The sequence below is a fragment of the Canis lupus genome, chromosome 2, assembly GCF_003254725.2.
Source record: "Canis lupus dingo isolate Sandy chromosome 2, ASM325472v2, whole genome shotgun sequence".
In the NCBI taxonomy this organism is placed as follows: Eukaryota; Metazoa; Chordata; class Mammalia; order Carnivora; family Canidae; genus Canis; species Canis lupus.
In genome coordinates, this window is record NC_064244.1 from 75486726 (window position 1) to 75503462 (window position 16737).

The following is a 16737-nucleotide window of genomic DNA, read 5'->3' on the forward strand; positions in this document are numbered from 1 at the left end:
CAAACAAACAAACAAATAAAAAGAAAAGCCACAGTTTGATAAGCTTTGACATATGTAGGCATCTATGAAACCGACAGTACAGACAGGATAGTCCCTTTCTAATTCTCCTTCCCCCGAAATATCAGGCAACCACTGATCTGCTTTCTGTCCCTGAAGATTACTTTTTTATTTTCTAGAATTTTAACCCAGTGGAATCGTATTACTATGTACCACTGGCTTTTTCAGTCAGCATAATTATATTGAGATATATTCATGTCATCTTGTATATCGGAGTCTGTTCCTTTCTATTGCTGAGTACTATTCCATCGCATGGATATATCACAATTTGTTGGTCAATTCACCCATTAATGGACATTTGATTGTTCCCAGTTTGGGGCTGTGACGAGCAAGGCTGCTATGAGCATTTATGTACAAGTCTATGCATGGCTATGTGGGACATATGCTTTCTTGCCTCTTGGGTAAATAACTGGATTATTTGGTAAGTGTATGCTAACTTTGTAAGAAACCACCAAACTGTTTTCCAAAGTGTTTATATTCCCACCAGCAGTGTATGCGAAATCCAGTTGCTCAATGTCTCCCCAACCCCCCAAATGTCAAGTCTTTCAGATTTTAGCCATCCTAATTCATGTGTAGTAGTATCTCATTGTACTTTAATTTGCATTTTCCTAGTAGTTAATAATACTGAGCATCTTTTCACGTGCTTATTGACCATCTGTAGATCTTCTCTGGTGGCATGACTGTTCAAATATTTTGCCCACTGGAGAAACTGGGTTTTGTGTTCTCTTATTCATGGTTTTAAAAGTTTTTAAAATATATTCTGGATATAAAACCTTTACCAGATAAATGATTTGAAAAACTTCCTCCTAGTCTTTGGCTTGTCTTTTCATTCTCATAAATGTGTTTTTTGAATAATAGGTCTTTAAAAAATATTTTAAATAAAGAACAGTTTGTCCATTTTTTCTTTTATAGATTATGCTTTTGGTATCTCACTTAAGAAATATTTGCCTAACCCAAGGTCACAAAGATTTCCCTCTATATTTTCTTCTAGAAGTTTCATAACTTTAGATTTTACATTTAGATTTGTGGTCCTTTTTGAGTTAATTTTTGTATGGTATGAAGTCTTGATCAAAGTCTTATGCTTTCATTCATTTTTCCTTCTTCCTTCCTTCCTGTCCTCTTCCCTATTTTTTTTCCATGTTGATAGTCACTTGTTTTAATACCATTTGATTAAGAAAGACTACTTTCTCCACCCAGTTGCCTCTGCACCTTCGTCAAAAATCAGTTGTACTTGTATATGTGGGTCCATTTCTGGGTTTCCTTTTCTATTCTGTGTATCCATTTGTCTATCTCTGTGTCAATACCACTCAGTGCTGACCACAGTAACTTTATAATAAGTCTTGAAGTCAGGGAGTGCAAGTCCTCTCACTTTGTCCTTTTTCAAAGTAGTTAGAATTGCTCTAGTCCTTTGCATTCCCCTGTGACTGGTGCAACCAGTTTGTCGCATGGAAGCCTGCTAAGATTTTGATGGGGAATGCATTAACTCTATAAATCAATGTGGGAAGAACTGACATCTTCACAATATTGAACCTTCCAACCCATGAACATTGATACATATGCTCTCTCTCCATTTACTTAGGTTTTCTTTGATTTCTCTCAGGGATGTTTGGTAGTTTTCAACATACACTCTTGAGCACCATTTTTCAGTATTTTATATTTTTTGACACTAGTGGACATGGTGTATTTTAACCTCAATTTCTGACTATTCATGGCTAGCATAAAGAGATATAATTAATTAATATTGATCTTGTATCCTGCAATCTTGCTAAACTTAAATGATCAATTCTAGTGTGCATTAGATTTTCTAAATACAATAACAGGTCATCAGCAACACTTTTATTTCTTCCATGCCAATCTAGATGTCTTTTTTTTCTTTATCTTCCCTTACTGAAAAAGCTAGACCTTTCATTATAGCATTGAATGGAAATGGTAAGAGCAGACATCCTTGTCTTTTTCCTGACCTTAGAGAGAAAGCAGTCCATCTTTCACCATCGGGTACGTTGTTAGCTATACTTTTGTTTTTTTTGGTAAGTGTTCTGGATCAAGTTGAAGACGTTCCCTTCTATTGCTAATTTGTGGAGAGTTCTTGTAACAAATGGCTGTTGAATCTTGTCAAATGTTTCTTCTGCATCTGTTGGGATGACCATAGAGTTCTTTTTTCATTTGTGAATATGATAAATTACATTAATTTTCATGTGGTAAGCCCACTTTATATTCCCTGGATAAACACCATTTAACTATGCCATTTTTATACATTATTGGCTCAAATTTGATAAAATTTTGTTAAGAGTTTTTGTGTCGTTGTTCATGAAGGATATTAGTTGTAGTTTTCTTTTTTTGTGGTATCATTTTCTGGTTTTGGCAGAAGAGTAATGCTGGCCTCATGGTGTTCTAGGAGAGTTTGTATACAGCTGACAGTATTTGTCTTTAAATGGTTGGTAGAAATCACTAGTGAAAACTAAGGTTTTCTTTGTGGGAAGGTTTCTAACTATACTTCAAACTCTTTTTCCCTTCCTTCCTTCCTTCCTTCCTTCCTTCCTTCCTTCGGGCTTGAACTTACGACCCTGAGATCAAGACCTGAGCTGAGATCAAGAGTTGGACACTTAACCCTCTAAGACACCCAGGCACCCCTCAATTTCTTTTAATACATGTAGGGCTACATCTATTTTTCTTTGAACAAGCTTTGGTAGACTGTGTCTTTTGAGGAATCTGTCCATTTCATCAAAATCATTAAGTTTATTGGCACAAAGTTATTAATAATAGTCTTTTATGATTCTTTAAATGTCTTAGAATTTTAAAGATGTTACCTCTCTCGTTCTTACTATTGGGAATGGGTGACTTCTCTCTCTTCTGACCAGTACAACTAGAAGTTTATCAATTATATTGATTTTATCAATAACCAGCTTTTGGTTTTATTAATCTTTCTCTTGTTTTTCTATTTTCTTTCATTTTATCTCTTCAATTATTTTTATTGTTTCCTTTGGTTTTGATTTGATCTTCTTTTTCTGGTTTCTTTAGGTGAAAGCTGAGGTCATGGATTTCAGACCTTCTTCCTTTTCTAATACAAATATTTAGTTCTACCATTTTCTACCTAAGTTCTGCTCTGATAGCATCCCCACAAATTTGGATATATTGTGTTTTCATTTTTATTCAGTTAAAAGTATTTTATAATTTCCCTTTTAATTTCTCCTTTGACCTTCGGTTTTTTTGGAAGTATGTTATTTATTTATTTTATTTATTTTTAAATATTTTATTTATTTATTCATGAGAGACAGAGAGAGAGAGGCAGAGACACAGGCAGAGGGAAAGGCAGGCTCCATGCAGGGAGCCCATTGCGGGACTCAATCCCGAGGCTCCAGGATCACGCCGTGGGCTGAAGGCGGTGCTGGGCCACTGGGGCTGCCTGGAAGTGTGTTATTTAGTGTTCAGATATAGGAGAGATTTTCCAGAGATCTTTTTCTTCCTGATTTCCATTGAATTCTCCTGTGATCAGCGATCATACTTTGGGTGACTTAAATTTTCTTAGATTTATCAAGACTTGTTTTATAGCCCAGAATATACTCTATCTTTTAACCATTGATGCACACCTGAAAAGAATGTATATTCTGTTGTTTTGAGATATCATGTCCTATCAATGTCAATTAAATCAAGTTGGCTGATAACGTTCAAATCTTCTATATCCCTACTGATTTTCTATCCACTTATTCCATCAATTATCAAAAGAAGAGTATTGAAATCTCTGATTATAATTGTGGATTATTCCAATCCTAACAGTTTTTGTTTTTTGCATTTGGACCTCTTTTATTAAGTGCGTAAACACTTAGTATTATGTTCTCCTGATGAATTGATTTCTTTGTAATTATGAAATTATTTTGGTCAAATTCTTTGCTTTGAAATCTACTTTATCTGATATTAATACATCCACCCCACCTTTTTTTTTTAGATTTTATTTATTTATTCATGAGAGACACAGAGAGAGAGGCAGAGATATAGGCAGAGAGAGAAGCAGGCTCACCACAGGGAGCCTGATACAGGACTTGATCCCAGGACCCCAGGGTCATGACCTGAGCCGAAGGCAAACACTCAACCACTGAGCTACCCAGGTGCCCACTCCAGATTTCTTTTAATTAATGTTACATGATAGATCTTTTTCTATAATTTTACTTTCAAACTACTTTCTATAATTTTACTGTCTTTGTATTTAAAGTAGTTTTCCAGGTAGCCTAAAATGGGGTCTTGCTTATCTTGTCTAATATAACAACTCTACCTTTTGATTGAGGTATTCAGGTTATATGTATTTATTGACTTATTTCCTTTTAAAGATTTTATTTATTTATTTAACAGAGAGATAGAGAGAGCCAGAGAGCCTAAGCAGGGGGAATGGCAGAGGGAGAGGGAGAAGCAGGGAGACTGATGCGATGATTGATCCCCAGGCTCTTGGGATCATGACCTGAGCCAAAGGCAGATGTTTAGCTGACTGAGCCACCCAGGCACCCTGGTCATTTATATTTAATCAAATTATTGATATAATTAGATTTAAATCTAACCTATTTCTATTTATTTTCCAATTGCCTCATCTGTTCTTTATTCTGTCTTCTTTTTCTCTGCCTTCTTTAGATTAATAGATTTCATCTTACCCTCTTTGTGTACTTATTAGCTGTAAGCATTTTGTTATTTGTATGGTTCCTTTAAGTTGATGGTATTCATGTTTAACTTACCAGTCTATTCTCAAGCAATGTAATACCAATTAATGAAGAGTGTAAGAACCCTAAAGTAGTATACTTCCATTTCTCTTATCTCAGCCTTTCTGCAATTGTTTCATACATTTTATATCTAGAAATTCATTACTTTGTTATTGTTTTTGCTTCATCAATCACTCTTTTAAAAGATTTAACTGATAAGAAAAGGATCTTGTATTTTTGGTTTTCACAGTTACCACTTCTAGTGTTCTTCATTGCTTTGTGTAAATCCATATTCCTTGTGGTTTCATTTTTCTTCTGCCTAAAAGACTTTTTGTTTTCTTTAGAAGATTTCATTTTTAAATAATCTCCATGCCTCATGTGGGGCTTAAACCCACAATTCCAAGATCAAGAGTTGCATGCTCCTCTGACTGAGGCAGCAAGGTAACCCTTAAAAGACCTTTTAAAAATACTTCTTACTGTGTAGGTCTGCTGGTAATGACTTATTTTCTCTTTTAAATTTCTTAAAAGGCTTTACTTCACCTCCATTTTTGAAAGATATTATTTTTCTTGTGTAGAATTTTAGACAGGCAGTTTTGGGTTTTCCCCCCCTCAGTAGTTTCAAGATGTTATTCCATTGACTTCTCACTTGCAGTGTCTCCAACAAGAAATCTGCTGTTACCTTGATCTTTGTCCCTTTGTACATTGTGTACATTTTGTTTTTTGCAACTTTAAGATTTTTCTCTTGATCATTGGTTTTGATTAATCTGATCATGATATGACTTGGTGTGGTTTTCCTCATGTTTCTTGTGCTTGGGTTTCATTCTTGGTTCAATTTGAAAAATATCAGTCATTATTTCTTCTGATATTTTTCTTTCTAATACTTTTTTCTTTCCCTAATTCCCCTTTTCTATTTTCCTCTGGGGACTCCATTTATGTATATATTAAGCTGCTTGAGGATGTCCTGTAGATCACTGATGTTCTTCATTTTCATTTTTGTGTCTTGTTTCTTTCAATTATATTTTAAATAATTTTTATTGATATTGTCTTCAAGTTCCCTAATCTTTTCTTCAGCAATATCTAGTCTGTTGTTAATCCCATGCCATGTTTTTTTTTTTTTTAATCTCAGATATTGTTGTTTTTTTGTTTCTTAAGTAGGCTCCTTACCCAATGTGGAGCCCAGCACAGAGCCTGAACTCACAACCCTGAGATCAAGACTGTTGCTGAGATCAAGACCCTTGTGGAGATCAAGAGTTGGATGTCCAACCAAATGAGTCACCTAAGTGCCCTTCATCTCAGACATTGTGATTTTCATATCTAAATGGCTCATTTGAGTCCCTTTTTATATCTCCTATCACTCAACTTGTTTGATCTTTTGTTTTGTTTTTTTTTAACATACAAAAAACAGTTTTAAACACTATTTAATGCTCTTATCTATTAATTCTTAAATCTGTGCCAGTTCTGGATTGGTTTTGGTTGCTTTTTCTCTTCTTGCATGTCTGGTAATTTTTTCCCCTTTCATCATTTTTTTTTTTCATCACAAGTACACTCTTAATCCCCAACACTTATTTTTCCCATTCCCCCACCCACCTCCCCTCTGGTAATCATCACTTTGTTCTCTATAGCAAAGAGTCTATTTCTTGGTTTCTCTCTCTTTCTCTCTCTCTCTCTCTTCGTTTTCTTTTGTTCATTTGTGTTGTTTCTTAAAGTCCAATATGAATGAGATCAAATGATATTTGTCTTTCTCTGACTGACTTATTCTGCTTAGCATTATACTCTGTAGCTCTATCTACATTGTTGCAAATGGCAAGATTTCACTCTTTTTAAATGGCTGAATAATATTTCATTGTATATGTATAATGCCTGATAATTTTTTATTAGTTGGTAGACATTGTCAGTTTTGTTTCATTGAGTGCTGGAATTTTTTAAATTTGAATTAGTTTTTATCTTATTTATTTATTTTTTTACAAATAATCTCTATGCCCAGTTTGGGGCTCAAATTAACAACCCCAAGATCAAGAGTCACATGTCACATGTTCTACTGACTGAGCTAGCCAGGCACCCCCTTTTTATTTATTTATTATTATTTTTTAAGATTTTATTTATTCATGAAAGACACACACAGAGAGAGAGAAAGAGAGAGAGAGAGAGGCGGAGACATATGCAGAGGGAGAAGAGGGAGAAGCAGGCTCCATGCAGGGAGCCTGATATGAGACTCCATCCCTGGACTCCAGGATCACACCCTGAGCCGAAGGCAGATGCTCAACCACTGAGCCACCCAAGTGTCCCAGGCACACCCTTTTTAATTTATGTTAGGGTGCTGGATATTTTTGTGTTTCTATAAACAATTCTTGATGCTTATCCTGGGGCACAATTAATTATTTGGAAACAGTTTGATCTTTTCAAGTCTTTTTGGAGATTTGTCAGAAGAAATCAGTATTCAGTGTAGGGATACGTATTCCCATTATGAAGGTAAGATACCCCTCACCCTGAGTACTTTACCCAATGCCCTGTAAATAATTGGGTTTCTCTGGCAGGTGGGGATAGGCACTGTTTCAGACTCTATGCAAGTTCCAAGTACTGTTTCTCTAATGCTCTTGGGTGGGTCTTCCTTCGTCTTGGATAATTTTCTCATATGTATATGCTCAGAAGACTTAGGAGATCTTCAATAGTCCTGGAATTACACACAGAAAGCCCCCCTGCATATGCACTTGACATCCAGGGCCTCCCTCTCATTTTCCATGGTTGTTCCATAGTCTAAAAATCACAGAAACAAATCCAAGATACCACTTTCTAATCTGAAACTGATTCTGAGTTTTAAAAGCAAATCCAATGACAAAAAGAAGAATTGGGGCCACTATAGAACAGCCAGGTTTTGTCTTTAGTCATTCATCTCACTCTTCGATTTCCTTATTTATTATTCTTTAATACCATTATCAGACTTAACAGAAAATAATTCAAGATGAGGACTCATGTAGTATAACAAATATTTGATTCTTGTCAACCAGAAACAGAGTATGAATCTCCCCTGAGATGTCAGGAGAGAAGAAATTCGCCCCACCATCAATGCCCCAAGCTGAAATTCCTTTTTTAAACTATGCCCTGTACCCCAAACAAAATCACATCACCTTTTTTTTTTTCCTTCATTCTTCCAATTTTATACTCTTCATGTACTATATTGGTATTGACAGCATTTAGTTCTATTTCATATTCTCACATACATAGTGCTTTAATGCATGACTGCATTAAAATGTACTAACTTTAATCAAGTTTTTGAAGGAGCCACTGACCAAAAAGCTAGTTAAGAGTAACCATCAGGGGAAACTGGGAAAAAATAGGGAGAAAGACAACCATGAGAGACTCCTAACTCTGGGAAACAAACGAAGGGCTGCAGAGGGGGAGGTGGGTAGAGGGAGGGGATAATTGGGTGACAGGCACTAAGAAGGACACATGATGAGATAAGCACTGGGGGTTATACTATATGTTGGCAAATTTAACTTAAATATAAATAAATAAATAATAAAACAGTAACCATCAGTGGAAAAGATTTTTAACTTTTGAAGCTTTCCACCTCCTCCTTCTCTCTGTCTTCTCTTCTCACCCTACTCTCTCCTTATTTCCTCCTCCCTCAGCTTTGCTTCCTGCCTCTCCAACCCCCACCTCAGGCAGAAGGCAGTAAAGACATGGGCTCAAATCCAGTGCCTTGATTAAGGTGATTTCTTAACCTCTTGGAACCCCAGTTTCTTCACACATGAAAGGAGGGACAATGCTATTTATCTGAGAGAGTGGTCATGGGAATCGAAGGAGGCAAATAAGCATGAAATGCCTGGCACATAGTTCATGTTTAATAACAGAAGACATTATTTCTTCATTTGCTAAATGTTTATTGAGCACCTCTTCTGCACCAGGCCCTATGTAGGTGCTGGAGATACGGGAAGAATGGAGTTTGAGAAGGGAGATAGGTGAACAAAACATTAGACTGAAGCATAGTAACAGATATTATATGAATAAAGTTATCAAAGGACAGGGCTGCCCCCGTGTTGGTGAGCTCTCCATCACTGGAGAGGTATGAATGGAGAAACTGAGTTCCATTTTGTCAGGATGAGAGCACAGGGATGGTTTTGCTGCCTGGTATTTGGGGATGAAGATTGGGCAGAAATGGCACTTCTGAACTTCAGGCAGAGTTGGCTCTGTTCCCAGCCAACGGTGAAACATGTGACTAATCCTGACCAACTGAAACATTACATCCTAAGATCTGTGGGACTTCAAGATGACAATCTGGACCTGCTGGCACCATCTTGCTTCCTTATAATCCCGAGAATGAGGCCACTATGAAGAGAGCAGAGCTGAGGGCTGTTAAGAGACCAGGCCTTGATGACATGGTTGGAACTGCTGGGTCTAGCCATACCTGAAGCCAAACTCTCTCTGGGCTTTGAAGCAAACCAAGCCATAAAATCCCCGTTTATTTTTCATCTAGATCAGCTTGGGTACTTTTTTCTATTCCTTGTGGCCCAATGAGTCTTATAACTGACATGACAAAGATGCTAAGATTTTTAATAAATATTTGGTGGGGAGGGAGGAAGAAGGAGGAGCAAGATGAACTTTTAGAGCCCTTCCGGCCAGGGAGGCTCTGACTTGGGCATTGAAGGGACTGAATTGGTGGTTGTTTGAGGGACAGAAGAGCAGAGCAGGCAATGCAGTGCCCCAGCATTCCTCGGACTCCAGTTTCCATCCCGGGGGCACTTCCTGGTGCATTTAAATGCGCCCTTGTGTGTGAGTACCGATAGGGGGGTTCAAATAGCCTGAAATATAAACACACCGGAAACCCACTCCTCCTCCCTCTGCCTTTCCTCTCTCCCTGGGGCAGAGGTGTGGGGCCATAGAACCTCTATTTGGAGGATTTAGAAAGCATTGCAAACTAGGTCTCTCTCTTTCTGGGTTTGGCGGTCCACCTCCTGCCTGGGGGACTTTTTCCCCTGAGTGCCAGGCCCAGGTATGTGGGCAGGAAAAGGGACCTGTGGGGTGGGGGATAAGGGGCCAGTGGGGAAAGGACTGGGTCTCTGTCACTTTTCCTGCTGACAGAGCAGACCCCTTCATCATATAATTCAATGCACCAACAATTTATTAAGCAAAAACTCTGTGAGCTACCCAGGGCGGACAAGAATAGAATAGAAAATGCTTTAATCCGGGGTTCAGGAGACCTGTGAGCTTGCCAGGCAACTGGGGTAGCTTGTTTCCAAAAATGGCTCCCAGCATGCCTCCCGGGATTTGTACGTGTGTGTGTGTGTGTGTGTGTGTGTGTGTGCGCGGTCCCCTCCCCTGAATCAGCGCTGACTTTGTGCCTTGCAGCGGAAGGGATGCCGTGTGTTTTCTGAGAGCAGGTCAGAAGCCCGCAGCCTCCACCTGACTCTGAACACCTGCTGGGGACGCCCCCCCCCAGATCTCGGCTGCCCAAGCCACAGGAGGAGGCCCCCAGATAGTGTTATGGGTGGAGTTGTGCCCCCTCCCCAAATTCCTGACACTGAAGTCCTAATAGTGGCTCAGAATTTCCTTACTTGGAAATAGGGTCACTGCAGGTGTAATGGGGTAAGACGGGGGCCCTCTGAAGGAGGGCGGACCCAAATCCATTATGATGGGTGTCCTTGTAAAAGGGGGAAATTTGCACACGGAAACATGCACCCAGGAAGAACACCACACGAAGACGAAGGCAGAGACCAGGGTGATGCTTCCACACGCCAAGGAACACCAGACGGCCATCAAACCACAGGAGCCAGGAGGGAGGCGGAGCCCCCGGAAGGATGCGACCACGCTGGCACCTCGATCTCTGAGGACAATACCTGTCTGTGGTCTAAGCCCACCCCCCCCAGCTCTGGTACTTTGTTTTGGCGGCCCCAGGAAACTAATCCTGACTCTTTAGCGACCCCAAGAGACGCAGAGCAGAGAGGTTAGGTGATCTCACCGGGGACACACAGCAGAGTCTTCCAAGTAGCCACACATGCACCTGGTTTTCTTACTCAGACCTTCTTCCTCTTGACAGGACTACGAGCATCTCAGGGCAGATTCCACCCCTGGCTTACCCACATGTCTCACTAGGATGGATGCACAAGGCCTTGCACACGGTAGGTGCTCAGTCTGTGGAACGGAGTGTGAGGTTTCCCCAGTTTTCCTTGCCACCCTGGCTTCCCCGGTGTGCCCTGTTTCTGCAGGAACTCGCTGCCAGTGAGCTGTGTCTAATAACCCCACTGAAGTAGTAGTCGGTCACGGGTGTGCCACCGGGTCCTTGCAACACACTTTGTCGGTGTTGGGTAATAAACTGACATCTCTCTCAATTTCTGGCGAGAAATTAAGGCAGCAGAGAAAAACTAGTTGAGGGTGATGCCAGCACCCAATTAGTCTTCACAGCTAGTGCGGGGACCCTTGCCTCGCCCAGAAAAAGGCAAACTTAATGATGCCAGTCATCGTTCTGCAAGGAGAAAGGGCAAACCATGGCAGGAGCGGCCTATGGGCTCCCATCGAGACCAGGCTGGATAGGGATGACAAAAGTCAGTGCATCCCAACTGCAGTGTGGGATCCTGGTTTAGGTCCTGAAACAGTAGAAGGACATTAGTGGGAAAACTGGTGACACCCATGTAGTCTGTAGAGTAAGTAATAATACTATACACAAAGTCTTGTCTTTGTTTTGAGAAATGTACCATGATGATGTCAGGTGTTAACCTTAGAGCAATGGGGTGAAAGGTACACAAGGACTTGGTACTATCTTTGCGACTTTTCTATAAATCTCAATTTTTATTAAGCAAAACATCAGCTCTTGCCGTGGCAAGGTGTGTTTCCCTTTAGAGAGATCAAAAGGAGTTGGCCGGACCCGTTGCCAATGAGGAGGTCATACCAAAGTCAGGGTACTCTTGCCCTCCCATCCTCACACAGCCAGGGCTCCTGCCCCGACATTGAGCCCCATCAACATTTGCTGACCCCCGAGACAGCCTAGGCTGCAGTACCGATGGAAGCATTGGGTGCTAGGATGCCATTATCACCCACGGGGTGGATGGACGTAGAGGGGGACTTGGAGGGGGCCATTGGGGGGAGGACTAAGCAGGTTTGAAGAAGTAGAGGGAGCTGGCGAGATGCAGGAGTGTCCATGGGAAGCCTTCCCTGCCGGAGGCCTGGCCCATCCAGCCTTGCCCTTCCCACTGCTGGGTCTCTGTTTTTGTACCACTTTAGCATAAAGCTCAACAATTCAGGAAAGCTACTGCTTAAATTACCTGCTAAACTCAAGGCGGATCTGACACAGGGACATGAGTGTGCCTTATTCTGAATAAGAGGCCAAGAGAGGGCCCCATTCCCGACCTTTGTTCCCCACCCAGCCCCAGGATGCAGGGCGGCAGCCACTACTTATTAAGGGCCTTGCTTCCCTTCTCCCTAGTGGTCAGGATGTGGGCTACACTGCTGTAACAAAGAGACCCTGAAACACTTCTCCCTCATCTCACATCCAGGAGGTGACACAAGGCCCTGGCAGGGAGGGGAGGAGGGATGCAGCCCAGCTCCCCACCGCTGTCTGGGCGCCTAGATGCTATCTCTCTTGTCACTCTGATATCTCCTGGGGAGTCGCCCCCATCAAGAGGGTGGAAGCCACCTCACCAGAGTCGGGGTCCCACTGCAGCCCACAGGGAGGGGAGAGAGCGTGGAAGGCCATCTCATTCACATCTTACCCAGATGTGGCCCAGAGGCCGCACACCTCACTCCGCTCACATTCCATTGACCTCCCCTTGCTGCCAAGCAGGTGGGGGAGATGTAGGTCCTAGATGTGTGCATATGCACTCGGCAGAATACGGGCGACAAGAGTGGGAGGGACAGCTGCTGGTCTCCAGCCCTGGGGCTGTATCACCAGTCTCATGCTCCAGAAGAAGAGAAGGACTCAGGACCCCTGGGTGGCTCAGTGATTGAGTGACTACCTTCAGTTCAGGGTGTGATCCTGGGGTCCCAGGATCGAGTCTCGCATCAGGCTCCCTGCGTGGAGCCTGCTTCTCCCTCTGCCTGTGTCTCTGCCTCTCTCTCTGTGTCTCTCATGAATAAATAAATACAATCTTTGAGAAAAAAGAGAGAGAGAGAGAGAGAGAGAGAGAGAGAGAGAGAGATGGACTCACAGAGGTAGCAGCTTGCCCAAGCTCACACAGCGAGGAAGCAGCAGAGCCAGAACACAAACCAGGGTCTGTCCGGCTGCCGCACCCTTCAGACCCCCTTATCACAGCAGAGCAGGGAGCAGGGGCTTCCTGTGTGTCAGCCTACCTGGGTCTGCAGACCCCTCCACCCCTCAGCCTCAAGCCAGTGGCTGAACTGCTCCGAACCTCAGCTTTGCTATCTGTTTAGTGGGGTAATAGTTGTCCCTGGGGTGTGGTGAAGACCAGATGAACTGCAGTATGTAGAGGGTTTGGCGAAGAACATAGCAAACGTTCGATAGAGCTAGTTGTTGCTGTTGCTGCCAGCAAAGCCACCCAGCTGCATCCTCCTGCTGCCCCATCAGCTGTTTGAAAGAATTCATCATTCCACCAGCCCACTGTGGTTTCACCCTGATGCACCTTCAGAGACTGTGTTAGTTCTCTATGGCTGCAGAACGATCTGGACACAAGCTTAGTGCCCTTAAAACAATGCACATTTATTATCTCTCAGTTTCTGTGGGTCAGGAGTCTTTTGCAAGGCTGCAAAGTGTTGGCCAGGGGTGCCTGGGTGGCTCAGTCGGTCATGATCCCAGGACCCTGGGATCCAGCCCCACGTCAGGCTCCCTGCTCAGCGGGGAGTCTGCTTCTCCCTATCCCTCTCCCCTGCTCATGCTCGCTCTCTCTCTCTTTCTCTCTCTCAAAAATAAATAAATATAATCTTAAAAAAATAAAAATAAAAAGCCTCTTGCCACATAGGCCTCTCCTGGGCCAGCTTACACTGTGGCAGCACCCCCCACCCCGCCTGAGCCTAGCAAGAAGGAAGTGGTGATCTCATGTGATGTAATCGTGGACCTGAAACCTTATCACCTCGACTGTCCTGTCAGTTAGAAGCAAGACACACTTGAGGAGAAGAGACTATACAGGCGTGACAGCAGGAGGCAAAAGTCGCCGGCAGTCAAGTAAGCATCTGTGAATGTTTCATCAAGGTCACGGCGATCGGCGAATGTACCACGGTTAGGGGAAGCCGAAGCAATGCCGAGCTGTCCAGAGATCTGGGAAATAATTGCTGCCACTTATTGAGCATTTACTATGCACCGCGCGCTGTCCTACATCCTCTATAAATAGTCTCCCATTTAGTCTTTATAGGCCCTTGGAGAAAGCGCTTCTATTTAGAGATCAGAGACCTGACTGACCGGCCCCGCTCACACAGCCCAGCAGTAGCAGAGCTGGGACTCCAGCTCGGGCTGCCCCACATCCAAGTCCTGGCTTTAAACCCCACGGTGCCTTGTCTGTGTCCGCCAGTCGAAGAAAGATTTGAATCACGGACGGCTGAATCTGGACATTTCTCTAAAAATAAAAATAAAGGTCAGTCCCTGTCACACGAGGAAAAGATGAAAGAATTGCTGTGTGTTTGATGAGAGGAGGAGAGGAGAAAGAGGTCACGGTCACTGACTTAGATCTCAGGGGGCCTGTCCAACGGGGGAAGGACGCTTTTGGTGGGTGGCTCAAAGGCCCACGTGGAGGAGGGCAAACGATGGAGAGCAGAGGGAGGGAGGACGGTGCTGGACCCTCACCCTGAGCCAGGTCTTCTGGGGAAGAAACGACTCACAGGGTTGTCTTTGCAGCTGAGCAAATATTTCTGCTTCCCCTTCGCAGGCTGGAGCTGGCCTCAGCCCCGGCCGGCGCTGCGGGCCTTGCGAGCCGGGCCCTGAGCTGCGGGGTAGGGGTCAGCTCCACCGTCCTCGCCAGATGGGACTGGACCTGAGACCCGGGGCACAGGGCACTGCTGACATCCCGCTCCCTCTCCTGGGCCCCGTCACCTGAGGCACGATGGCAGCGGACCCCAGGATCTCCCCTCCTGCCCACTCTCCATGCGGCAGCTGAGCGGTGTCTCTACAGCTTGAAGCCGACCGGCTCACCCCCTGCTCCAACCCTCCCGTGGCTCCCTAGTGCCCTCAGGATCAATTCGGCTGGGCCACAGGGCCCTACATGACCGGGCCTGCTCTCTCCCGGATCGTACGCCCAGCTGCTTCCTACCCACCCCAGCTTCCATCCCACTTCTCCGGGCTCCTGAATGATATGCTAGTCCTAACACCCCGCACCATTCCCAACCTCTGTGCTCACTCTGCCCAAACTTCTACCTGGATCGCTCCTAGACATCCTTTGAGAACCATTCAAACACCACCTCCTCTAGGAAGCCTTCCCTGATCCCTTCAGCTGGAGTTGCTTCCTCCTCCTCTGTGCCTCACTGAACCCAGGCCTCCTGGCAACTGCCATGAACTGAGCACGCACTCCGTGCCAGGGCCTGTGCCCCGTGCCTCTCCTGCGTGAGCTCCCTAAGTCCCCCCTTTTAACAGCTTTTAACATCCCCACTGTCCAAACAAAGAAACAGGCACAGAGAGGTTCAGTACCTTGTTCTAGGACACACGGCCAATAAGTAGCAGAGCCAGGACAAGAAAGGTCTGTCTCTGACTCCAGAATCAGTGCTCTTTGTTATTCACTTGTATCTGTATTTAAAGTAATAATTAAAAAAAAAGTAATTGATGCTAGTGATAATGAACCTATTGGTCACAAAGAGTAAAGAAAGGAAAGAAATGGTCTCTACCCGTCTCCCCATCCCCCTGAAACCCAGTATGTGAAGGAGGTAGGAACAGTAGCTAGCACCCACTGAAGACTCACCATGGGCCAGTGCTTCTCAGAATTTAATCCTCTTCAATCCTCAGAGCCACTCTGTGAAGTGTTATCATTCCCACTTTACAAATAGGGCAACTGAGGCACAGAGTGATTAAATGCCTCGAGGTCAGTGCACAAGAGGTAGAGAGATACCTCAGACCCAAGCACCATCAGTCCGAAGCCCAAGCTTCCTGAATGACACACACACATAAAGCCACTCTGGTTAAAAGCCGCATGGTAGTGGGGAGGGGAGGGGGGCTCCTGCGCTCAACTGCCCCCTGCACCTTCCCAAATCCCAACAACCCTGAGGTACTCCGCACAACTCTACAGCTCTAAGGGATATAATTTGAAAACCATTGTTATCAGGCAATTTTGTGGCCTCTCAAAGGTCTGGTGACATACTGTTTTCAGATGAATCCTGTGACCTCCCCAGCGCAATCTTAGGGTCCCCAAGGCTCAGGCATCGTGAAAACTATGGGTACCGGGAAGCAAGGTGACACCAGGGGAAGAGTCCAGGCTTGGGAGCACGGGAGCAACCCTACCAGTGCCCAGAGGTAACCAGGCTCTGACTAATTAACTCTGGCTGATGTCAGAAGAGGGGAAGACAGAGGGACGCTCTGAGCGATGGGAGCCCGGAAAGGGGAGTTCAGGTGTGGCAGGCTCCAGGAGGGCTCAGGACACCTGGCAGTGAGGAAGCTGTGTGTGTCACTGTGTCCCCAGCCCCCAGCCCAGTGCCTGGCTCAGGGGGGTGCCCCTGAGATAACTGCTCAATGAATAAAGAGATAAACGAGCATCTGACAGCACAAAACACTGAGCAAGACACTCTACAAGCCTGATACCAGAAAAGTCTCCAACCATTGTTGACTTATTATTATTATTATTATTTTATTTTATTTATTTATTGGAGAGAGAGAGAGAGAGGGAGAGTCTGGAGGCAGGAGGGGAGCACCTCGCTCCCACCACCACCATAATCGCCACAACGACACACAAAGGGCAGAGGCCATTTGCTCCAAGGAATCCAGAGGTTCGACTCTAGCGGCCAACCCAACAAGCGTCTGCTAGAGCTGCGTGATAACGTTGAGAGGGATGATCACACTGACGCTGGCCACTCTTCATTGACCATAACGAACCCCGAGACTGTGTGAGGCACCCCTCAGCCTCCAGGCATTCGCCTA

General features: G+C 44.1%; 1 long non-coding RNA gene across 2 annotated transcripts in view; it reads right to left on the reverse strand.

Moving 5' to 3' along the window:
* The window catches only part of LOC112660270 (uncharacterized), a 63887-nt gene that overhangs the window by 26636 nt on the left and 20514 nt on the right, over positions 1–16737 (reverse strand). The window lies entirely within an intron of this gene.